Below are 25000 nucleotides of genomic sequence, written 5' to 3'. Positions count from 1 at the left end.
CACTCGCACAGTGGCTACCTAACATCCTTTTATTGTGCACTTACTACACTGTCGCTGCTTTAGTCGAAGGCTTTTAAATTACTTTTTTTTTTTATGGAAAAAAAAAAAACGTTTCAAGGGAAAATGATGTGACTAAGCCTAACAATATGATCTGTAATTAATGAGCAACGTGGACAAAGCTCTTGGGATAGCTGCAGATTTTTGTCTGTCAGTCATGAATAGATTTTGCTTCCTATCACTGCCTCTGCTGAAAAATAACACGAACAGGTATGTCCATTCAACTGCAGACCCATGATGACTGCTGAATGTGCTTCTTTTTGTAAGCTCATGCTTTATGACTGACCAACCCATACACTCAGACTTATCACACACAAGTCGTGTGTGTGTGTGTGCGTGTGTGTGTGTGTGTGTGTGTGTGTGTGTGTGTGTGTCACCAATGGACAACTCCTGTGGCCCGACGCAAGGCTGTGGATTTGACAGCAGCAGCAGAGCCCAGTGGCGCCGAGGGCCCGTGGGTGGCCAGAGGCCATGCCCAACACAGATGGGGCCGCTCCCCACTCTCCCACAATGCCCCTTGCCTTTGGCCCTGCCCCACAGCATGCTCAAGTCCCGGGAAAATAAACACACACACACACACACACTCTGTCCCTGTCTCTGTCTCTCTGTCTCTCTTTCTCTCTCTCTCTCTCTCTCTCTCTCTCTCACACACACACACACACACACACACACATTCACACACATGCTTTTCAGGGACATGGCCAGCTGCTCCCAGCCCTGTTCGACCCAGCCAGGCCCAGTCCACCTCTCAGACAGCCCCCATCAATTATTGAAAAGCGGCCCTGGCCCACCTGTGTGGCTGGCCACTACCTGTGTGTGTGTGTGTGTGTGTGTGTGTGTGTGTGCACTCAGCGTTAACCTTGAAAACGTCCATGCCCTCACACCCAACTCTCACACCATTGGCTCTTCCACAGGTGGCCATAGGAACAGGGCTTTCATAACGGCGAGGGAGAGGCAGAGGGGAGAGGCCAGCAGGCGCTCTTTAATGGCCTCCACTGAAGCCTCCCGATGAGGCGATAGCCCTGCCTCGTGTGATTGGCTGCCCGCATTGAGCCCTCTACCTGCTTGATTGCTATCTGGAAGCCTAGAACAAAATCCCCCACTGCCTACACCCCCCCCCCCCCCCCCCCCCAACCCCCCAAATAAAGCTCGGGTGGCAAGCAGGGCAAAGCAGCGGAGCAGCAGGGGGAAGGAAGTGTTCTCCCCCGTCTTTTTTTTTCCATTTCTTTCTTTCCTAAGGATCAATACACCATTACATTTAATCACAGCACTAAATTCATACGATTGCAATGGTTTTCGCCAGAGCTGTCTAACATATGGCACTTTAGGACCCCGTTTTTCCTATAATATGTAATAAAACAAGAATTCCTTAAACCTAAGTGAGTAGCATAGGCCATATGTGGTACATACAGTCGGAGCATGTAAAAGCCCTGGTGCATTTAATACCAAGATCCACATGCCAAGACATTCCTCAGCGTGTATTATTTTTTTGACCGCCCCCTCACCCTCACCCCCCCCCCCCCCACACACACACACACACCCCCCTCACACACACCCCACACCCCCCCTCCCCAAAAAAAGGGCTGCTGAGGGAGAGGGGGTCTGTTCAGTCTTAAACACATTCAGAGTGAAAGTTAAACAGGACCTAATCTCCCTGGACTGAATACCCTTGAGCTGCAGGGGGTCGGCTCAGACCCTGGCTGTCACACAGTTAAAGGCTAGGGGCCTTGCCTTGGCACAGGGTAGAGTCGCCGAGGTCAGGACACACTTTCCATGTCACACACACTCACCCACCCCTCCACACACTCATAGTACACACACACACACACACACATGCAGAGAGAGACATGGACATACACCCCTACAGTATACTGTAGAAGGCCATATACTGTAGTCTCTTCCACACACTTTGCAACCTCCACCCCCCACCCCGAGTCTCATATACACCAACACACACACACACACACACACACACACACACACACACACACACACACACAGAGACGTCTACACTCCCCTTACTCCCTACATACAAATGCCTTTGCTGTCAGCGTCTAGGTCCACTTTAATTGAAAATAACAGCCATGGTCCAGCCCCCCAGCCGTTCGCAAGAGCGCTGCGCTGAGCTGCGAGTGACAGCCACCCATCAATACCAATGACTATTCCACTGGAAGTGCGAGCGGCGCAGATGACACCCAAGACACCACCCATGCAACACCCGCCCCCACCTCCACCCCCACGCCTCCCACCCCCTGGTGTCCTTCCCGAGCCACCGGAGCCTCCAAATATTTAACCCGTTGCGCGCAGCTCAGACAGCGGTCTAATAAACCGCTCTTCCGGTACGACGGAGCATATTACAAGCAGAGGCGCAAAGACACTGAATACGCGTTCGCGTAAACTCGCTCAAAGACACAACCAGACTCATATGCCAATGATAAAACTTTTTTTCAGTGACACTGCGGGATGAACAGTAGCTCCTTGCACGCCTGCCCTCTTTCACTCTTTCAGCTCAAAGCGCACCTCACTGACAGACTGTCAATATTTAATGGAGAAAAATGTCAGGACTCAAGCCGGCCAACAGAGACAAGTTGATGAAACATGCGGTACAAAAAAGCCGTTGCATTATAAATCACATCGTTTCTTACTAATGGTTTATGTGATGTTAGCTACATAAAGAGCGTTTATAAAAATCCCCAGTTCAGAAGCGTAGGCTACAACAAAAGTCCGTTATCGCTGTTTCGGTGTTAAGAACTAACGCGGAGACACGGAAAACAACTGTCACGATTTCTAAGACCACCTTATCTCACTGACGCGCAGCCGTGAGGACCACCGTATGACTTGTCATCTGGTTTGACACTACAATGACAGCTGAACGAGATGCACAATTGGAGGAGACACGCCAACAAACACTCACAAAACACACAAACAAAACAGGAAACACGGCAGAGCAAACCATACAGACCTTGTCAGAAGCTGCAGAGCGGTAGAAACTGTTTTCCTTATACAGTCCGCTCTGTCTCTCTCTCTCTCGTGCTCTCTCTCTCGCTCGCTCTCTCTCTCTCTCTCACTCTCCTGCGCGCGCTCGTTTTCGCTCCCTCTCTCTCTCTCTCGCGCTCTCTGACTCCCTCCCTCTATGCCGCTCAGCTGCTCCTCGCAGTTCGCAGGAAATGAATGAGGGCTCACAGAGAACTGTTGTACTTGCAAATGACTTACCACAGTCACATGATCCACTAAATGTAGGGTGGGCCGGTGGGTGGAGGCTTCATAAGCAAGAGAAGACAATATACTCTAAGCTTTAACAGCATGCATCGAATTACACGGGGCCCCTTGCGGGAGGTTTCCGACATGTCTGCTTAAAGCTCTCCGAGCTGCGCCTAGGGTACACAGTGTGTGAGCGGTACCTCCCGGTTTAAAGGGGTAGAGGGAACAAGAGGGGGAAAGAGGGTGAGAGAGAAAGGGAGAGAGTGAGTGAAACCACAAGCCAGAGTGGGAAATCATGCAGCCTACAGTGCATCTAGCTCTAGCAGTATCTAAACAAAGTGTCTCATTCTGTTTATATGACACCCACATAAATGTTGAATTCAGTGAACATGATAAATTAATTATCACATTTGAAATATTTAATGTATCTGATAAGTTTAAAAAAAAAATATCGCAAGATCTAATTCACATGGAAGAGACACCATATCATACATGCGCCACAGAACCATGTAAGAGAGGAAACGAATGATGACAGCATCCACCAAAGTCCCCAGAGAATCCTAATTAATGTATGGGAAGCAGGGCTAATTTGCATTCCTGATAGACCTTGCTCTATCAAGAGTTGGGGGGGGGGGGGGGGGCTTTGTCTCCATGAGAGGCACCATCTACTGCTCAGCCACACTGAAAACAACATTATAGCTTTAGACCTACCTGCCCACCTCCAGCTAATCACACATCCTGCAGACACATACAACATCCTTCAATGTCATTTAATACGATTATTGGCATGTTATAAAGATAAGGCATGGACTATATTCCTGGTGTGTGTAGACACTGTGAGTGAGAGAGTAGAAGCCTATGAGTGTCGGCTACAAGTGATGGCTTGGTAAGTGCTGTACACAAGGTGAAGACTGTGCACTGGCGATCTTAGATGACCCGTTGGGTAGTAGTGATTCATGGTTTCTTGAAGAAAAAAGAAAACAGAAGTAGTACCTTTGAATATGATATCAAAATGTGAGTGTGTGTGTGTGTGTGTGTGTGTGTGTGTGTGTACAGTATGTGTGTGTGTGGTATCGCTCTCAACTGACGCCTGCGCGTCATGGATTACAGCCACGCCATTCTACGGCGGTGTGGTGAGAGAGGGGGTGAACCGGGCGTCACTCCTGGGAGCACAATGAGCCAGCCGTGTCGTGTACGCGCTGAGGACCTTCTTCAGGGCGATTATCCCCCCTCTGAAAATGTGCTCAGGGAAAAAATGGTCTACAGTGCAGGCTACAGCTGCAGCCGCCGTTGAGAACAAGGCGAGCAATTTCAGCAAAATAATGACATCTCCAAAAGCACTAGTGCTGCTGTTGGAACTGCTCTCTCTCTCTCTCTCTCTCTCTCTCTTTCTCTTTCTCACTCTCTCTCTCTATTTCTCTTTCTTTCTCTCTCTCTCTCTCTCTCAGTCTGGCTCACAAAGAGTCTTGGCATGTCTTGTATAGAGCTAGGGAGGCAGAGCTGGAATCAGGCTTATGGGGGGGTGGAGGGGGCGGGTAGGGAAAGAGGGAGGCGAAGGGTGGAGAGGGAGGAGGGGAGGGGAGAAGAGAGAGGAGAAGAGAAGAGGGGAGGGGAGGGGAGGGGAGAGGAGGGGAAGGGAGGGGAGGGGAGGAGGTGGGGAGCGCACATGGACTGGTGCCAAGGAGCTCGGCCTCTTCCTGGCTCCCCAGCAGAGCTTATGAAAGACCACAGCGTCGAAGGCCCCTCCTGAGGCAACTCTGACACATTTCCTACGCTCGGTCGGTAGAAGAGGCAAAAAGACTGAAAGAGAGAGAGAGAGTGAGAGAGAGAGAGAGACAGAGACAGAGAGAGAGACAGAGTGTGTGGAAGAAAGACAACCTGAGAGATAGACAGATGAGGGGGTAAACATTTGCACCTCCACAATAACCTGATCATCATCATCATCATACTGAAACAGTACCTGCTTGTTTGGGCAACGATCTACAGGTTGGATTCTAATGAACAGAGCTTTTAGTTTTAGTGACAGATTTGTAGCCAGTTGCTTCAAGCCTCTCTAAATGTGTTATTGTGCTGTTATAAACCCCAGACTGTCTCTGTATAGCATTCTTTTCAACACATTGCAAGTGCACACATTACAAAACTGGTATAGCATTGCATGGACTATGGTAAGTGTTTCTTTGAATGATTTTCCTAGGTCTATCTGAACAACAGTAGTAGCCTATGTGGGAAGGTGTGAACATTTCATGTGAGTTGTACTTTTTTACTTACCTTACTTCCTCACTTACTGCATGTTTTCTGAAAGGAAAGGAAAGCTTTCCTACATATCAAAATAAAGATGCTTATATTTTATTTATATGCTAATTTGCACATTTTTAATTGCAATGTGTATGAATTGTGCAATTTAAATACACTTGCTTTATCTGGTCTTGCCTTGATGCAAACTAGCATGATAACCTTACTAGCCAACACCAACCAATTTTTTTTCCGGTGATATTTATTCAGTGGAAAATTCAGCCTAATACAATATTTAATGAAAGTAGACGAAGAAGGGAGGGAGAAATCCCAAAGTCAAACTTAAAAAAAAAAAAAAATAAATACACATGAAGTCCAACAGTAGACAGCTACGCTTTGAAAAGGGAATAACACGGTTGGGCAGATCTGGGCCGTCAATCAAACAGAGTCGTGGTGAGAGTAAAAAAAACCCTTCTACTCTATGCAATACCTACATAGAGGATTAGCCGCGTTAGCTTTCCTGCACGAGACTCGCTAGGCAATGAAACAGGTCCCCTGCCGGGCTTTTTGCCGAGCCAGAGCTCACCACCACTATACAGTACATTAAGGCCGACACTCGCAAATCACCATGAATCAATTCTGCGAGCTTTCAATTAACGTGAGATGCGTCTGGTAAATATCTACGGAGAGCGTAATGGCAGGTATTAGCGCTGGTAATAATTGGTGTGTCAAAGCTTCTTTTTTTATGAGCCATTATCAATGTGTGAGTGTGTTTTTACTGGAGTGCATGCCTGCCCGTAGGGTCACTGGAAAAAACAGCAACAATTTGTTTGGAAAAGTCATACAAAACAGAAAAGTTGGCATTTAAATGAAAACATCTTTTTTTGACATATGAGGGCTCATTTGTAAATTACTGTTGATAGACGACAAATATTGAATTAGCGTGACCATATTTTCATCTCTCCCTTTTGTAGTACTAGAAATGTGCCAAAAACCGATACAGTGGTAGAAATCAATTGCTGAGAACGTCATTTGTGCCTTCCCTTGAGTGGTTCATTAAGATCCATCACTCAGCGTGGGCCTCTGTTTGTTATTTCATGAGTTTTTGAGCAGAGAAAGAAAGTTAGCCTACTGAATCTGAAGGTTTCCAGTAAAAACTCAGTATTGCGAAACACCACTAACAGCCAAATGTTCAGTGCACTCTTTTGTCCTGGTAATTAAAGCTTAATTATTACAGCAACGCAACTGTGACATAATGTAAACTACCACTGGCTGTTCATACACGTTCAACTCGACTCGGCCATTATTCCTCGACTCGGTCATTATTGCATTGTGAGAGTCACTTGCGTCATCTCTGCATGTGTCAACCGAATGTTGTGGAGCACTGGCGGCGGGGCCCCTGTGAGAGAGAGAAAAGAAAGAAAGAAAGAAAGAAAGAAAGAAAGAATTGCACAGACAAAAGGAACAAAATTGTGAAGGAGAAAGAGAGAGCCAGTATGATAGTGAGAGAAAGAGTCCGAGAGAAGCACTGCAAGAGAGAGAGGGAGGGAGAGAGAGAGAGAGACAGAGCGAGGTCAAAAGAGAAAGCGGGAGAGAGAGAGAGAAAGAGGGAGAGAGAAAAAGAGAGCGAGAGGTGACATCTGCTTGCTCAGGGGGCCTGCGCTGTTCCAGAGGCTGTGTTTGTGCAGGCCTCCGTCCACCTGCACCGAGCCCTGGCCTCGCAGGGGGAGAGAGAGGGAGAGAGCTGGCTGTGTGGACCCCAGCCCAGCACTCGGCCTCTCCACTCTCCGCTGGGGGCCAAGGTCAGCCTGTCACTGCGGAGGTGGGGGTGAGAGAGGGTAGGGATGTGGAGTGTGTGTTTGTGTGTGTGTAACCGAAAGTGAGTGAGTGTGTGTGTGTGTGTGTGTGTGTGTATGTGTGTGTGTGTGTGTGTGTGTGTGTGTGTGTGTGTATGTGTGCGTGTGTGTGTGTGTGTCTGTGTGTGTGTCTGTGTGTGTGTGTGTTACTAAGTGTGTGTGCTTCTGTCTGTGTGTGTGTGTGTGTGTGTGTGTGTGTGTGTGTGTGTGTGTGTGTGTGTGTGTGTGTGCGTGTGTGTGTGTGTGTGTGTGTGTGTGTGTGTGTGTGCACATGTGTACGTGTACGTGTGTGTGTGTGTGTGTGTGTGTGTGTGTGTGTGTGTGTGTGTGTATGTAAGTGTGTGTTACTGAGTGTGAGTGTGAGTATGTATGTAATTGTGTGTGTGTGTGTGTGTGTGTGTGTGTGTGTGTGTCCATGAAGGGGAGTGTAGGCAGTGGCGGGGGAGGGGGCGGTGGCTCTTACATCACTAGCAGCTCCAATAGCAACCGTCACCGTGGAGAGTGTAGCCAGGACTCAATCGTGGACACACACACACTCTCACTCACAGACACACACTTTCATTCTGAAATCTAACACAAATACCCCACATATCTGGGATACGCACAGAAAAATGATTTGCTGCCTGCAGTAGGCTATATGCTACTGGTAAAGGCAATCACAAAATAGATGGTGTTATGCCCTCAGGCAGTAAGGCTCTTCTGTTTGAATTCTGATGCCACTTTTTTTACACTTTTGTCTTCCAGGGACAACGATGATTAAATTATATTAAACATGTGCTTTGACCACAATATAAAAATTATACAAGTAGGGCACAATGACAAGTGCACATGCAAACACTATTTTCACAGAGTAGTCTTAGTCATCATGCATTCACAAATGTTGCACATAAAACCTAACATCCCACATAAAAAAGCACACAGGCACATCATCAGACACCTAAACACATGGTTACTGGGCCAAGGCCTGTGTTTTCCAGCCCCTGTGCCCGATGCGGCGGATATTGTGACACCGGTGAAAACGAGAGGGTGTGGATTAACGGACTAAGTGACACCTCTATCCCCCACGCTCCGGCATGGGAAAGGACAGTCATGAAAGTAACAAGGGAGTTGAGTGTGGCCTGGCGCTAAGAGGCCCCGGTATCACCGACGGGTCCACACGGATCCGTTACCGGGATCATCTTCCTCTGGCCAGGCTACCAGCCTCCAGTACGGCAGGGTGGGGCCACTGACATTCAAGCCCCATGGTTTTTTTTTGGTCGTTCACACAAACGTTGTCTGTCACCTGTGCGTGGGTTCTTCTGTAAATGTGAATGTAGCTGCGGTCTCTGAAGGTGAAGCTGGTCAGATCTTGCACTCCGATGTAGTGCCGGGGTCATTCAACAAGGTGTTACAGTGAGTAATAATGAAATGGACCACTCATCATCACTCAACATGTTAACATCCAGGGATTTTTTTTCTCTCTCTCTTTCCCCCCTCTCGCTTTCTCCCTCCCTCTCCCTCTCTCCCTCTCTCTGTCTCTCCCTCTTCCTGGCTGTCAAGCAGGACACATAGGTACACACACAGGCTCAGAAAGCAAAAAAACGTGAGTGGCTGAAATGCCTATTGTTAGTCTTTTCCCAGCCAACAGCGCTGGTTTTGTCAGGGAGACAGAAAGCGAGTGAGACAGAGACAGAGTGAAGAGAGAGAGAGTGAGAGAGAGAGAAAAAGAGAGAGAGACCTCTCCTTGTATCCAGGCAGCTCCACCCCCACCCCCCACCCTACCCCACCCCACCCTCCTCCACCCAGGCTCTGGTTGAGAACAGGCAGTGCTGTTCATTGTGGGGGCTTCGGTACGCCGAGGAGGCTGCCAGCAGGTAGCCATGGCAACAACATTGCTTTCACTCGCTACTTTTCCTGCTTTAAAAGGGACTGTGGAGAATCGGAGGGGCCCTCATCACAGGCCAAATTAAAGGGGTCACAGTCGTTCGCTGGCACCAGTTGAAATAATCATAGAGACGGATGTGTTGCAGAGCAACAGTGAGACAGAGGAAGTAAAATGAGTGTATTTAAACAGACAGAGAAGCGCACAATCACAGAACGATTTAAAAAAGAGAAAACGTCTAAACTAGAACGGTAAATGAAAAGAGAGGGATTATGGAAATTAATTTATGGGTATAGCTTGTAGCTACACAAACAGAGAGAAAGAGAGAAGCACAAAATTGCAAATGGCTAAAAATGACCTAGTCTTTCATAGCTAATTATGCGGTTAAATAGCTGTTAGGTTTTCAACCCCTTGCTGGATGTCTTTTAGTAAATCCAAATAACAGATATGCGAGTCTATATGTCCGAGGTCTCAGTCTAAAAAAAGAAAATCTAACAGTTCTATAGATGTTTAGATGTGGTGTATAAATATATACATATAGTTGTATAGAAGTAGTCCTGGCCTCTAATTTCAGATATGAATATTTAATGTAGCCTGCTAACATAATCTACAGGTGTTTGGACAGACAGAGGAAGAGAATCGCACATGAACAATATAAACTGAATGGGTAATAGTTCTCATTCTCAATAGTTCTCATTCTCACCTTGTCTTGAAATCAATGTACAGATCCAGAGGCCAACACACATCTCTTTTTTCAGATTTCACACACTGTGTATTTCACCGCATAGCTGGGAAGAGGTCAAAATGTCACTGTGCTGGGTAAATCTTTTGTGAATTATGAAGCATCAGTTGAATCGTATCTGATTTTAAACTCACTCATCTTGTTTCAAACTCTTTTGGTTGAGGCCTCATCAGAGAGAGCTAACATCATTGTCAAACAGCAGCAAAAACTGAGCAGATACAAACTACTTGAGCCAAACCAGATTACACTGAGGTGTTGTAAATCATTTTAAGTGCTTAGTTTAAATAAGTCAAACGAGGCAAAGGAGTTCGTAAAAGAGGAAGTAAAAGAGGAATTTGAAAAATCGTGTATGTTACCTTGTTCTGTGGGCTGACGACTAAGTCCATCCTTTCTAAGTGACAATGAGCATTAAAAATAATTCGGCACTACTCATTTTGTGCTTGACTTACTGTGGCGAATGAATCTCAATCAGGAGGGGGAGTTGATTTGGGGCCAAAGTAAATTGTTTCCACTTAGAGAGAGGTACGCTAGGCCAGCTGCACCGGGGAAGAAATGTTCTTGCGCAAAGAACAATTTGGATTACATCACAACCAAACAATGTCTATTTTTAAAGGACGATTAAACAAAAAGGTTTTTCTCTACTGTAGGAATTTTTTGAGGCAAGTCCAAATCTGGGAAAAGGCCTTCACTCGAGTTTCCTGCAGTGACGTACGGACATATGGTCTCGTTTTGAGAGATTTCATAATTGTATGTGAAAATGTACGTGTTAAACATACATGAAACAAGGCTGCCTGCCTGCTCCTACGCAGCACAGAAAGCTAAAGCCATGGAGCTCAACACGGAAACATATTCATTCCGTTATTTGTTCGACAAATATACATAACTGTCATGTGAAAAGCTTTCCGCAGAACAAATCTGTTCTGTATGTGAATACGCGCACGATCTGATATCACCAAGTAATTAAGAGTCCAGGATCAATGTGCAAGTTGTTTGTCCAGGGTCAATGTCATTTCCAACCAATCAGCGGTCATGTTTGACTGATGATGTCATTTAGAGTGCGACGTGACAATTTCAAACGGAAAGCCCGCTCAGAAATGCTCAGAAGAACCAGAACTAGCAAAACGGAGAGGTGCTACTGCAGTGTTCCTGACTGTTGCCGTGTAATGACATTTTCAAAGAAACAGGTAAGACTATTTCTCGAAATAATGTATATCCTATGTGCCATCTCCACCGAATTTCTCTATTTTAATCTCTTTTAGTATATACATTTTTATATAGTAAGCAAATTGTGTGTTGTTCGATATGATCAGTCAGTAGGCTACACGGACGTTACTGTTAGCTAGCATGAAACGGCTAAGAGTATGGGGCTCTTTCCCGTTACAGTATGTTCAAGAATAACACAAAGACGTTAGGTCAGTGCAGCAAAGCCTACGTTCTTTATTTTATCTGTAATGATTTGTGCATAAAATTGACAATATGTCAGCAAAGATTTCAAACCGGTTAAAACGGAAAGCGTTATGGATCCAGGATTATTGTTCGTAACCAGTCCAGGACAAACACACATTCACTTGCCTGACTCTGATTAAGTATTAATCCAGGATTGTTGTTAGTAATCGGTCCAGGACAAACACACACTCACTTGCCTCTTATTAAGTATTAATCCAGGATTATTGTTCGTAACCAGTCCAGGACAAACACATAGGCTACTCACTTTTCTCTTGCTATATTAATCCAGGATTATTGTTTGTAATAGGTCCAGGACAAACACACATTCACTTGTCTGCCTCTGATTAAGTATTAATCCAGGATTGTTGTTAGTAATCGGTCCAGGACAAACACACACTCACTTGCCTCTTATTAAGTATTAATCCAGGATTATTGTTCGTAACCAGTCCAGGACACATACTCACCTTTCTCTTACTAGGCTATATTAATCCAGGATTATTGTTTGTAATCGGTCCAGGACAAACACACATTCACTTGCCTGCCTCTAAGTATTAATCCAGGATTGTTGTTAGTAATCGGTCCAGGACAAACACACACTCACTTGCCTCTTATTAAGTATTAATCCAGGATTATTGTTTGTAATCGGTCCAGGACAAACACATACTCACTTGCCTCTTATTAAGTATTAATCCAGGATTATTGTTGGTAACCAGTCCAGGACAAACACATACTCACTTTTCTCTTACTAGGCTATATTAATCCAGGATTATTGTTTGTAATCGTTCCAGGACAAACACACTCACTTGCCTCTTACTAAATATTAATCCAGGATTATTGTTGGTAATTGTTTCAGGACAAACATTTTAATGTATTTTTTTAAGTTGTTTACTCCTCTTGTTAAGTAGTATGACTTATTTTTCCTGAAATTTAGCATTGTTTTTGTTAAGACAAATACAATTTGATTTAGTCCAATTTTGCCCTGTGTTAAAGATGGCAGGTGAGTGTGACCGGGAGAAACATTCTATTATGCAAATTTCACAACCTGTTATGCAGTGCGCTTTTCTAATAATATCCACAAACATATCCATATATGCGTCAACTCTAAAATCTGTCTTTGAGGATTGTGAGATATCTGATGAGGTTCCAACTAATTTTATTTTGAATACTGGTGTCTTACTTGTGCCAATCTGAATTCAAACCTACATAGTGTTTTTGTTTTGATAGTGAAAGTTAAAACAAAATTATGTTTTATGTAATACAGACTACATTCTTCATTGGTTGCTAGATGCTATATCAAACTTCCAATTTGTGTGATACCTGTTTATCATGGCAGGATGAGGGCTGAACATTTAGTTAACCCATATGCTTGTTCAACAGGCAATTTATGTCCTTTTTTATCTGATGTGTAAGGTATTGGGTGCACTTTATTGTCAGTATCATCAAGTTAATGTTACATTGCCTTTGGTAGTTTTAAATGCTCCAGGTCATTTCTATAATACTATGTTTTTGTTTACACAGAACTCTCCATTTGGTCTCTCAAACACTGGTGAAGATCCTGGAAAGCTCCTCTCGAGCCAGGAATGCTTACTTTAGGAAGGTTTGTTTTTATGCATTCTCATATTCATATTTTTAATTTCATAGAGGGTCAGATATAGTTAATTTAAGAACCTTTTATATTCATTCTGTCCTCTGCTAGACAAACATTTTTAAGGAAAAGGTGATGGTTGAGGCCTTTCTTGAGAATGGTAACCACTGGAACCTTTTTGTAAGTAACTATGTAATATACTGTGTCACAACCACCGGGCTCAAGGTAGCCGTGACATTAAGGATGGGGACCACACTGTAGCTAAAGGTTTTAAATATTATATTTATTGAAACATTAAAAAGGGTAAGGTCAGTATATGATAAAGAAAAGTGTAATGCAAAGTGTCTAGGGGTGATCAAACAAAGAGTGTAAAAAGGCGACGTCTAGGTGCAAGCTGGCAACGGGTTGCGGCTCTCCCCAGAGGAGCAGCCATCGAGCGCAGAGAGCAGGCCCAAGCGAAGGGCAGAGAGCAGAGCCAAGACCAGAGAGAACGCATCCATTCATCCTTGTTATATAGCACCACCCATTACTTCAAACACCAATGGGGTCCTTGCTCTGCAAATCAGGGAAACAGATTCAAGGGGCAGAGCCCACACAGGCATTAGACCAGAGGGCACACCCAATACTGACCAGCAGGGTCTTAACAACTGTATATTAGTAATTTATTGATCCATACAATTCATGCCCAACTAATACGTTTTCTTTTGTATGCAGATATTACTGGGAGAAGAGTTATATATATATATATATGAACTCCCTTGGGGAATCTAAAGAGAGGGTGGCGACCATAGTTCAAAACTGGAGGTACAAAATATGGCTACCCGATTATCACTGTACTACTGCTCTGTGAGGACCAAACAGGGTTAGAGTGCACCAAACAACCCCACTCCCCACCTGTCAATGAAGCCCATTTTTTGCATTCAGCTTTGCTGAATGTGAACTGTAACGTTTACGGTGAAATGTTGGGGTTGCACTACGTGTTGCAGTGATACATTTAAAATCCATTGTTTTCATAGCAGTCTAGTTCCATTGCAATTACAGCTGGAAACGGGCCTTAAAAGTTAGGCCTGACACGGCCCAAGCCCGACAAAATTCGTCCTGAACCCAACAAGTACATTTTGACAGCTTTTTAAAGCCCAAACCCGCTTACAGCCCGGAATTATTCAAATATGCACAGACACACAACTCCTCATTTTGTGTCAGGGGTATATATTTTAACATTACTCATTCATTTTTAACACCTAAACACTTTTACCATAACAAGTTAAAACAAAAAATGATGTTGGAGTTTTTCCTTGCCCCTATTGCTCATTGGTGCTCTTTGTTGTTAAGCGCTCTGAGACATGCCTTTTGTAAAATCCGCTAAACAAATAAAATTTAATTGAATTAAAAAATGTTAACACTTAAAAGAACTTGTGTTCGTGGCTGGCTCAACCAAAATGTATGATAAACGCCACACTCTATCTTCTGCTTCACCTCATCAGCATCCATCCATCTATCGTGCTGGTGGAAATGCATCACCTGACCGCTCATTTACCCCGAAAGGCATGGCTCAAGCCCGAGTCAGACCCGGGCCCAGGTAAAATTAAGCCTGAATCTGTTGGGCCCAGTCGGGTTCGGGCAAAGATTTCCAGCTCTAATTGCAATACAGTCCATGGGATAAAGGAAGTGGGGATCACATCTCATTGTTTGGGGGGCGATGTTTGCTGACCCCTGTTTGACCCACTGTCTAATAATGAGTAGTACTTTACTAATTTTGTTTCTATTCTATTCAGTTCATTTGCTGAAGGATGGGGATGTCATGGCCCCTGGACACCGGTATCCATAAAGCATCCCCTGCAGATAGATGGGAAGTCATGTGGCGTTCATGTTGTTATGGTATTCATTATTGCCTTTACCCTCCATTGTATTGTTGCTACACTGTTACAGTGTATCTACCTAGGTACAGTGGAATAATCGGTGTAACAATGTTATATAGCATGTTCTAGTGTTGTACTTACCGGTACATTTTGTATTTTTGTGTACCTACATAATGTTGTTACAGTGTAATATTACGTTTTTTTTTTTTTTTTTTTTTAATACCAGAACATCTTCACTATAATCTGTGTGTTACTAAGTTACTAGGCACTGCAAACTGAAGACATTGACTAGACTGGAACTAAGCAGGGTTTTTTTCCAAAGTGATGCTACTTCCCCTGAGCTTGCCACCCGCAAAGTTGCCCAACATCAACGTGTCCTGTGCATTGATTCATTCGTTCCAGCATTAGCGTGCTTTGGGCCTCGCTCCAACCACCCTTCCTTGAAGAATTCAGCACTTTAGCAAAGTATTATAAAAACACCGGTACTTCATATTACAGTGTATCAACGGTATGTATGGTATGTACACAAAAATACATGAGTAGAACACCAGTACATGCTAGAACATATTGTTACACCGGTTATACCACTGTACTTAATTGGGTAGATACACTGTAAAAGTATACCTAGTGTTACCGTCATTTTTTACACCTTCAAAGCTACAAGCTTATTACAAGTTTTTTCATCTACCTGAACATTCATCAAGCTTAAGGTTGAAACTGCAACCTCTTATTAAGAGAAGTCTGACAATTTGTTATTCTTCAGTATGCCCAGGCCATATTGACAGGGGATGCTCTTCAGCAGAGCCGTGTTTTGGATTTTGGACCCATTATGCAATTAAGACAACAGATGTGCAAGGATCTCTTTAATGCAACAGGTATGCAACATACAACTATGCATAGTTGAAGCATACAGTTTCTTAACCTAGTAATGCTGGTAATTTAAAACTAATCATTCTGCAAATAAGCAGATATTTACATTTTCAATTGAGTTTCCATTGCATTGAGCATTATTCTTTGTAATTTGTACATTTCAATTGTAGACAGAACACAGACATGCAGTAACTGCCTGAACCCAGTGAGCACTGCAAACAAGGTAAAGTATACCATGTGATAATTTGTTAAAATGTTATTCCTAAATCCATATCTGTTTCAAAAGGCATATGAAACATATATGGACTTAAATGTAGAGTTTTCGGAATGGAGTGTGGTCAAAATATTCCGTTTATCAAATCCACACCCTAGTGTGTATCAGGTATTACAGTGTTAAAGAACGGTAAACAAAATGGTATGGTGTTAGTAGGAAGGTGCTGATAAAAATTCTTATGGGGCTCTTCTGCTTCACTTCCTTTTTTTTTCTTCTTTTGTGTGTCCCATGCTGGAATGATTATCATCCAATCCTGATATCTGAAGTGAAAGTTAATTTCATCATCATTATTTTTATTAACTATTATCTACAAAGTAAGTATTTTGATGTCATTGTATTTTCTAGAATTGTTCTACTCCGCCAGGAAAGTTAATAATGCCAAAATATTAATGTCTAAATATTCGTCTCATATTTGCTGTGTCAGTACAGATTTTTTGTGCCATCTTGAGTGGCATGCCATTTTCCTAAAATTCTTTTTAATATATATATATATATATATATATATATATATATATATATATTTAACTGTTTTCTCTATAGACAGACCCTCCACAAGATGAAGGAAAATGCCAACTCTACATATGATGTTAAAGAGACCCTATGCCACTTTCTGCAGGAGACGATCGCTCTTTGTTTACATCTGGAAGTCTGAGACGAAGAACCACGCTTGCAATTTATATATTTAAATATAGCCTATACATGTATAAATATACACGCTAAAGCTGTCGGGGAAGCTCTGCAGAGAAAATGCAAGCATAAAACGAGCGAAAACGAACAACGAAACCGAAACCAGAGATGAAATCGCCAGTCCTGCATAGTTCCTCTTTAACTCATCATTTAGTTTAGAAACACACACATTTGGGGCACAAGCCTTGAGCTTTGTCATTGAGTTTTTAATTGAAAAGGTAAACAACTTGCTTTAGATTTTATCATTAAAATCTAATGATAGCTTAGCTTCTTTTACCCTGTTCTTGGGTAACGTTTGCTTGTCAAAGAAATAAACATATATACAACAAAACTTCAAAAATTGGTACAGTCCAAGTGTTTGATTAGAATATGCTCATTCTAGTAGTCCTTGTTTTTTTAGTCTTCACTGAGCCTCTGGATCGCTTTCTCACGGGGTAATCAGGGTTTTTTGGGCTCTGTTGGTGTGTTGTGGCTTTGCAGATCGACCTGGTGTCTACCTTGCGTTTTCTAGATGGATATAATGGCATGATTTTCTTGCCGTTATCATTGATAATGGCGGGGTAGGGGTCCTTGCTTTCTTTGCCCCGGTGTGCCTCTAAAACATGAAAATGTAACCCATCAATCATTTCCTTTATTGGATCAGGAGTTTCTGTCCAGCTACTGATGATTTTTGCAACACTAATTTCTCAACAGTAGTTACACATGGGTACCACTTGCTAAGGTTGGCAATGACACTGCACTGTGTGAAGAAATCGGTGCCAAACTGTCGTTTACACATTCAGTTGTTGCTTCTGTCTGCAAAGAGGGGGGTGGCTGAATTTGTTCTTCACACGCCCAGCATACTGTAACTCCCTCATTATGCTGAAGTAATCTTCTGCTTTTTCAAGGAGGACATGTATTAGGTCATCTACAGTATACGCAGATTCCTAACGCCTCCAAGAAACTGGTATTTGAGCCTGTAAAACACAAATAATTATTAATGCGTGAAAACTAAAATATTAACAGATATGTGCAAGTAATAAAATAAGCAAGAGTGAGCAATTAAATAGTTTGTAGCTTACCGTTCAATGACATTGTTCGTATCAGTGTTCAAATGCTCAAAGCAACGTCCGTAATCGGACCACATGTGACCAATCTCTTCCCAGTGTCTTGTGAAGTACTGCCACTCAGCTGGGTGTTGTCTGAACATTTTGTTGAACTTCTTGGCTGTGGTCTCAAATTCTGCCTCCTTAAAAGTATCATAGAACACATTTTTTGACCATCAGAAGTTGTTCTTTGAGGTTCAATAATAGCGTATGCACTTTTGTGCGTCTGAAAGTGACCCAGGAGCACTGCTAGAGTGTCTTATACCGGCTCATTTAAAAAAGGGTAGAACGAAACTATTCATATTTGAACATTGTAATAATTGTTTTGAAAATGTGGCACTTGTTTGGACAAATGCTTTATAGCAACTGAAAAAATGTAATGTAAAGATGGACCAATTTTACTTGTTGCAATCTATTGAACACTTTAGACAAATTTACACAGTTTGCATTAGTCAGTTTCTCTTACTGGCATAATGCTCACCTAAAACCTCCACCGTCTGCAGACATGGAAAGGTGCACAAAGACTTTGCAGACTAGGTAATTTGTGCAGACAATAGCCTAAATCAGTATCATAACAGATTTGAAATACTTACAGTTTTACAGGTCTTCAGTTTGCAAAAGAAAGAAATTCAATGTTCAAGTTGGAAGGTCCATGCACTCCAAACTCTGTTTTGGATAACCATCTTTGAACAGCCTGTGGATTAGTGAAAGAACAATGTAAGACTCACATTAAATCTTAGAGTGCAAAATGTAAATATTAAAGCTGTATAATAAACCTATGCATCTACCTGCAAGACGTGATACCAGCACAAAAGGATATAAGATTCAGGGAAAATGCTTGATAAAGCATTAATTTCAGCATAGTCTTTGTCAACCACGAATGCTCTAAAAAAGAAAAAGAACATATAACTTCTCCTTACTTCCTACCAACAGATTTCTAGTTTTGTAATATTTGGCAGTTCTTTAAAGATAAACTCTCAAAGGTCCAAAACTAAGGTTTTAAGTGCCCAAACCTTTTGCAGTGCCATGTGTTCTTTATGGCACAAAAAATAACTATACATCCATGTTTATAGGAAATATTAACCATTATATACATTTCCTACAGAGACTGCCTGTTCATCATTATAATTATACTTTTGCACAACATTGTATGTAGACACAACACTTATCATTCCTACATCTTGCACATCAAGGGAGAGCGCTGGATTCCCTGAATTTAGGATTGCAATTAGTTACAGCTCACCTGGGAGGGTGCTGGAACTGTATCCTCAGTTGCTCAAGAACCTGCTCTAAGGTGGTCTGTTGTTCATTGCTCGTCCATGACCATCTCTTACAAGGAGTGTAAGCAAGGGGAAGTCATACTGGTTGACACAGTGGGTGGTGTCCACAAACACTATCTGCTTGCCGTACTGCACCAGGTTTGACTGATGTTCTGATGTTGTCAATGTCTCGTGGTGTGGCAAAGAATGTCCTATCACTAATGTCACTGTGTCCTTGAGTCTGTGCCCACTTGTGACTCTCAGACAGAATGATGTCTGGCTTTGCTCCAAGGGCAAGGAGTTGTTCGATCCTCGTCTTGAGTTCTAGGTGCATACAATTTGAGTGTCCATCATTTGGATCAGTGGTAACGTGGTTGTTGTGTTGGTCAAACACACGCTGGACTATAACTGTATGGCCTTGCCCATCATTATTGATTTTAAATGAAACATAGGCCCTACAGCCCACAGACCTGTAGCTTTTAGCCCTTGGTTAGCCAGATCGCAGACAGTTATACTTAAAATAAACCTTCTCCTGGTCCTTCTTGGAGGTACAATTAAACGTGCTTTATTGTCCATCAAGGCTTTGCAGCTTTCTCGTGACAAAACTTTTCAAATCCTCCTGTCTTTGAATAACAAAAACATTGAGTTTTGCCTTCTTCGATCCACATTTCTGTTTTGCTTCATTAAGGACAGCCTTTTTGATAAGGTCTTCCATTCCTGAATGTAAAGAACACATTATAACATTGCAGTCAGTATTTAAGTTAGAGTTTAATTATAATTAGCCTAATAATTAAGTAATTTTCACTTTACATCTTCATTTCACCTTAACAGTTAATAAACACTCCTTAAACAGCCTGATTTTACTAATTCAAAGATCAAGGTGATTGTAAATGCTGGCTGTGAAAATCCTGGACTAATGACGAACAATAGTCCTGGATTAATATGTAGCCTAACAAAAGGTAAGTGAATGCTTTTGTCCTGGACCGATAACTAACAACAATCCTGGATTGATACTTAAAGGAATAGTTCGGAATTTTGGACATAGGACCTCATTTCCAACTTTACCGAGGTGATATAGGTCGGTGGAGACCGTTTTTATCGCGTTTAACCCCTTCCTTCAGTTGCAGCGTTTCACTTTGCTAATGCTGGTTCTGAGCTACTGCATTTCAACGGTAACATCAGTCTGACATCAACAACAGTCTTACTCACTCCACAGCACACCCGAGACAAGTCAATTAAAACGTCCGACTATCGATATACATGTCCGTGTTGATAGAATAATTTTAGAAATAAAATTGACCTTGCAACTCAATGATTTATTACATTTTGAGGGACTAGTTTCTCAATATCAATCCACCACTGCAATACAGGGAACAAAGTAGGCTATTGCAATGCAATGCAAGGTTAGTTTTATTTCTAACATGGTTCTATCAACACAGGCATGTGCATCGATAGTCTGACGTTATAAATTATTTGTTTCGGGTGTTCTGTGGAGTGTTTTCAGTGGCAGGCTGGATGTTACCGTTGACTTGTGTTATCTCGGCACCAGGGGCCTATTTCACAAAACCAGAGTAAGTAGATCCAAGATAAGTGACGACACACGCGGTTGACCAAGCCTGGTCAAAGTAAACATGCAAAACACGTTTCACTAATGCTGAGCGCAGATGAGTTGAGGCGGCTAGGTCAAGCCAGGTGTAAGTTATTCGGTATGTGTGCGCGTTCTCGTTTCTCCCCCAAATAACTCACGGTTGGAATAAAAAAGACGCGAAAAATAGCATCTTGCACACAAAGTGAACAACCGCTTTTGATATAGACTAACAACGAGGTAAACTTGTACTTTTTTGGATGGGAATCATGATTATTTCTGTTACATAGCGGGAGTAGGTGTGGCAGACCAAGTGAATGCAAATGTACGTATGCACCCACGTGTGAGAGCTTCCTTGTCTCGGCACGCAACGTCATTAAGAAAGCGCTTTGCCACCGCAAAGATGCACACAGTATGACTATATATATCTTAATGTGTCGAATTAGTTGAAAACACCTTTGAAAAATGTCCCCTCCACTTCCAATAAACTACTAGGCTATTCATCAAACGTCCGTCAAAAAATAAGCAAACAACGAGTATGTTATTAATTATAAGGCCACCATAATTTAAATAACATCCATATGGTATTAGGCAGACATTCTGCTGTGTTTTGCGAGTAAATGCAAGTAGCAAATAATATATAAATGGAATACAGCTCTTTGAAAAAATCGCATGGAGGTCTGATTTGAATGACATCTAGCTGAACCAATCAGATCAACCAATTACCATTAGAATTAACTTAGCTTGGCTGTTAGCCTGGTCGGGAGCAGGCTAGCTTCCAAGTATAAATTCCCATGGTAACTTATATGTGATCTCTTCTGTGAAACCAAGTCAAGGCTATGTTCATCCAGGATAACCCAGTAAGCCTGTCTAAATCCCCTATCTTGGTTTTGTGAAATACCCCCCAGGTTAGTACGAGATGAACGCTGCAACTCAAGGAAGGGCAGAAATTCACTGAAAATGGTCTTCACCGACCCATATCACCCCGACTAAGTTGGAAATTAGGTCCTATGTCCAAAATTCCGAACTATTCCTTTAATAAGAGGCAAGTGAACGTGTGTTTGTCCTAGACCGATTACTAACAACAATCCTGAATTAATACTTAATAAGAGGCAAGTGACTGTGTGTTTGTCCTGGAACGATTACAAACAATAATCCTGGATTAATATAGCCTAGTAAGAGAAAAGTGTGTTTGTCCTGGACTGGTTACGAACAATAATCCTGGATTAATACTTAATAAGAGGCAAGTGAGTGTGTGTTTGTCCTGGACCGATTACAAACAATAATCCTGGATTAATATAGCCTAGTAAGAGAAAGGTGAGTATGTGTCCTGGACTGGTTACGAACAATAATCCTGGATTAATACTTAATAAGAGGCAAGTGAGTGTGTGTTTGTCCTGGACCGATTACTAACAACAATCCTGGATTAATACTTAATCAGAGGCAGGCAAGTGAATGTGTGTTTGTCCTGGACCTATTACAAACAATAATCCTGGGGCCCGTTGCACAAAAGCAGAATTAAGATATCCGGGATAAGTTACTGAGCTGCGATCACTGAATCCAAAACAAGAGCATACCGGCTTAATTGGTTGCACAAAGACCAATCCAGGGGCCTATTTCACAAAACCAGAGTAAGTAGATCCAAGATAAGTGACGACACACGCGGTTGACCAAGCCTGGTCAAAGTAAACATGCTAAATACGTTTCACTAATGCTGAGCGCAGATGAGTTGAGGCGGCTAGGTCAAGACAGGTCTAAGTTATTCGGTATGTGTGCGCGTTCTCGTTTCTCCCCCAAATAACTCACGGTGGGAATAAAAAAGACGCGAAAAATAGCGTCTTGCACACAAAGTGAACAACCGCTTTTGATATAGACTAACAACGAGGTGAAGTTGTACTTTTTTGGATGGGAATCATGAGTATTTCTGTTACATAGCGGGAGTAGGTGTGGCAGATCAACTGAATGCAAATTTACGTATGCACCCACGTGTGAGAGCTTCCTAGTCTCAGCACGCAACGTCATTAAGAAAGCTCTTTGCCACCGCAAAGATGCACAAAGTATGTCCTATATTATCTTAATTTGTCTTAAAGGCCGAATTAGTTGAAAACACCTTCGAAAAATGTCCCCTCCACTTCCAATAAACTACTAGGCTATTCATCAAACGTCCGTCAAAAAATAAGCAAACAACGAGTAGGCTATGTTATTAATTATAAGGCCACCATAATTTAAATAACATCCATATGGTATTAGGCAGACATTCTGCTGTGTTTTGCGAGTAAATGCAAGTAGCAAATAATATATTGTAGCGTCGGTGGATGTAAATGTCCATGTTGTATGAGTGTCTCCCATAATGCAATGCTAGCGAGTGTTATGATGTGTAATGCCGGTTATTGTAGCTGTATTTACGGTTATCATGTTGTGTATTAGGCCTACAGCGTGCTTGTCTCAGGCTGCACTTCATGTGTTTATCCCCCTGTGAATGTGTGTGGTGAACCCTTATTGTGTGTTACATGAGCGGCTGTGACTATCCATGTGTTGCCCTATGTAAGTTGTCTGTGTCTGGCTGTTTATTCCAATAAATGGCCGGCCTGGCCGATAGTGATCTTGACTACGGGTGTGATCGCTACATTGGTGTCAGAAGTGGGATGAGCCCCACCTGGGGCGAAAACATCTATGCATCCAGGTGAGGAATGAAGATGGACCGAAGGACCGAATCAACTTGACGGCGAAATTCAACGAATATTCCAGAAGTTCTTTTAAGGACTAGCGGGCTTGCTGAATGGTCTACAGCGGGCGATGGAAGATTGACCTCCCCGGTAAGAGTCCAGCACGGATGTCCAGCAGCGTGTATGCTACCCCGCCGACGAGAGAGGACAACAGTGGCGGAGAAGCCTGCGGCCAGCGAGAAGTTTCCGGCTCGACGCTGATGTCGATGCTGCCGTCGCTTGAAGACATCACCCCCGGAGAGCGCGAATGCTTGCGGGGCCTCCAAGACGTATGCAGCGGCTGGATTCCTTCTGCCAGCTACGGAAGAACCTCCAGAGCGTCAGCTGCCGGTGAAGAGTTCGGGGGCATGTGGGGCTCCAGCCGGTGGCTAAGAGGATAGCGTTGATTTGTGGAGCCGTGAGAGCTACCATTTTTGTGGACTGTTCGAGATTGTATGTGCGCACGTTCCAGTTGAAAATTTTGCGCAATGTTTTTCGGTGTGTGTGTGTCAAGTATGCTGGGATCCGGGTCGGGGTCATCATTCCCCGCCACAGTGGGGCATCGTTGTGCATAGAGACAGCCAACAAGAGCTAGGCCTACGAGAAAGGCAGCGCGAGGAGGGATCTCGACGTGGACTACTGACCGCCTGGAGCTCGGCACACTGGGGGCAGGTGGCAACGGCCACACGCTGTCACAGTAGCCAGAAGGGGCTACCGAACGTCCAGGGGTTCCAGCGTGTCCGGGGGTCCGGCTGCGGTGGGACTGGTTATTTGTTGGTTCAAGTGGCGCAGCTGCACTGCGGGGAACGGAGAGCCCAAGCGACACCACGACCCGCGACTGGGATTGACACCGACGCTGCTGCAAGCGGCGAGCTGAGCTGATCATTGCCGGGGACGGCAATGGCTCGGAAGGGGGCTATGTAGCGTCGGTGGATGTAAATGTCCATGTTGTATGAGTGTCTCCCATAATGCAATGCTAGCGAGTGTTATGATGTGTAATGCCGGTTATTGTAGCTGTATTTACGGTTATCATGTTGTGTATTAGGCCTACAGCGTGCTTGTCTCAGGCTGCACTTCATGTGTTTATCCCCCTGTGAATGTGTGTGGTGAACCCTTATCGTGTGTTACATGAGCGGCTGTGACTATCCATGTGTTGCCCTATGTAAGTTGTCTGTGTCTGGCTGTTTATTCCAATAAATGGCCGGCCTGGCCGATAGTGATCTTGACTACGGGTGTGATCGCTACAATATAAATGGAATACAGCTCTTTGAAAAAATCGCATGGAGGTCTGATTTGAATGACAGCTAGCAGAACCAATCAGATAATGTAATTACCATTAGAATTAACTTAGCTTGGCTGTTAGCCTGGTCGGGAGCAGGCTAGCTTCCAAGTATAAATTCCCATGGTAACTTATATGTGATCTCTTCTGTGAAACCAAGTCAAGGCTATGTTCATCCAGGATAACCCAGTAAGCCTGTCTAAATCCCCTATCTTGGTTTTGTGAAATACCCCCCTGGACTGGTTACGAACAACAATCCTGGATTAATATAGCCTAGTAAGAGAAAAGTGAGTATGTGTTTGTCCTGGACTGGTTACCAACAATAATCCTGGATTAATACTTAATCAGAGGCAAGTGAGTATGTGTTTGTCCTGGACCGATTACAAACAATAATCCTGGATTAATAATTAATAAGAG

At 43.2% G+C, this 25000-nt stretch overlaps 1 protein-coding gene and 2 long non-coding RNA genes across 4 annotated transcripts in view; 1 reads left to right on the top strand and 2 right to left on the bottom strand.

The window, feature by feature from the left end:
* klf12b (Kruppel like factor 12b) overlaps nucleotides 1-3214 on the bottom strand; it is a 50264-nt gene extending 47050 nt beyond the window's left edge. For both annotated transcript variants that reach the window (XM_062534214.1, XM_062534215.1), the window contains exon 1: nucleotides 3020-3214. The gene's annotated coding sequence lies outside the window, so the exon portion shown is untranslated. The remainder of the gene's footprint in view (nucleotides 1-3019) is intronic.
* An 11046-nt stretch (nucleotides 3215-14260) lies between these two features.
* On the top strand, nucleotides 14261-16204 carry LOC134077779 (uncharacterized). Its single transcript, XR_009938754.1, has 4 exons — nucleotides 14261-14559; nucleotides 14756-14858; nucleotides 15603-15714; nucleotides 15880-16204. It is a non-coding gene; the product is annotated as an uncharacterized LOC134077779 (long non-coding RNA).
* Nucleotides 16205-16866: 662 nt separating this feature from the next.
* Nucleotides 16867-18554, bottom strand: LOC134077778 (uncharacterized). The gene is made up of 3 exons (XR_009938753.1): nucleotides 18349-18554; nucleotides 17732-17898; nucleotides 16867-17626 (listed from the first exon to the last, which is right to left on the bottom strand). It is a non-coding gene; the product is annotated as an uncharacterized LOC134077778 (long non-coding RNA).
* Between the last annotated feature and the right edge of the window lie 6446 nt (nucleotides 18555-25000).

This window comes from Sardina pilchardus, chromosome 4 (genome assembly GCF_963854185.1).
Source record: "Sardina pilchardus chromosome 4, fSarPil1.1, whole genome shotgun sequence".
In the NCBI taxonomy this organism is placed as follows: Eukaryota; Metazoa; Chordata; class Actinopteri; order Clupeiformes; family Clupeidae; genus Sardina; species Sardina pilchardus.
Note: the sequence above shows the minus strand (reverse complement) of the source record. Positions and strands in the feature narration are given on the sequence as shown.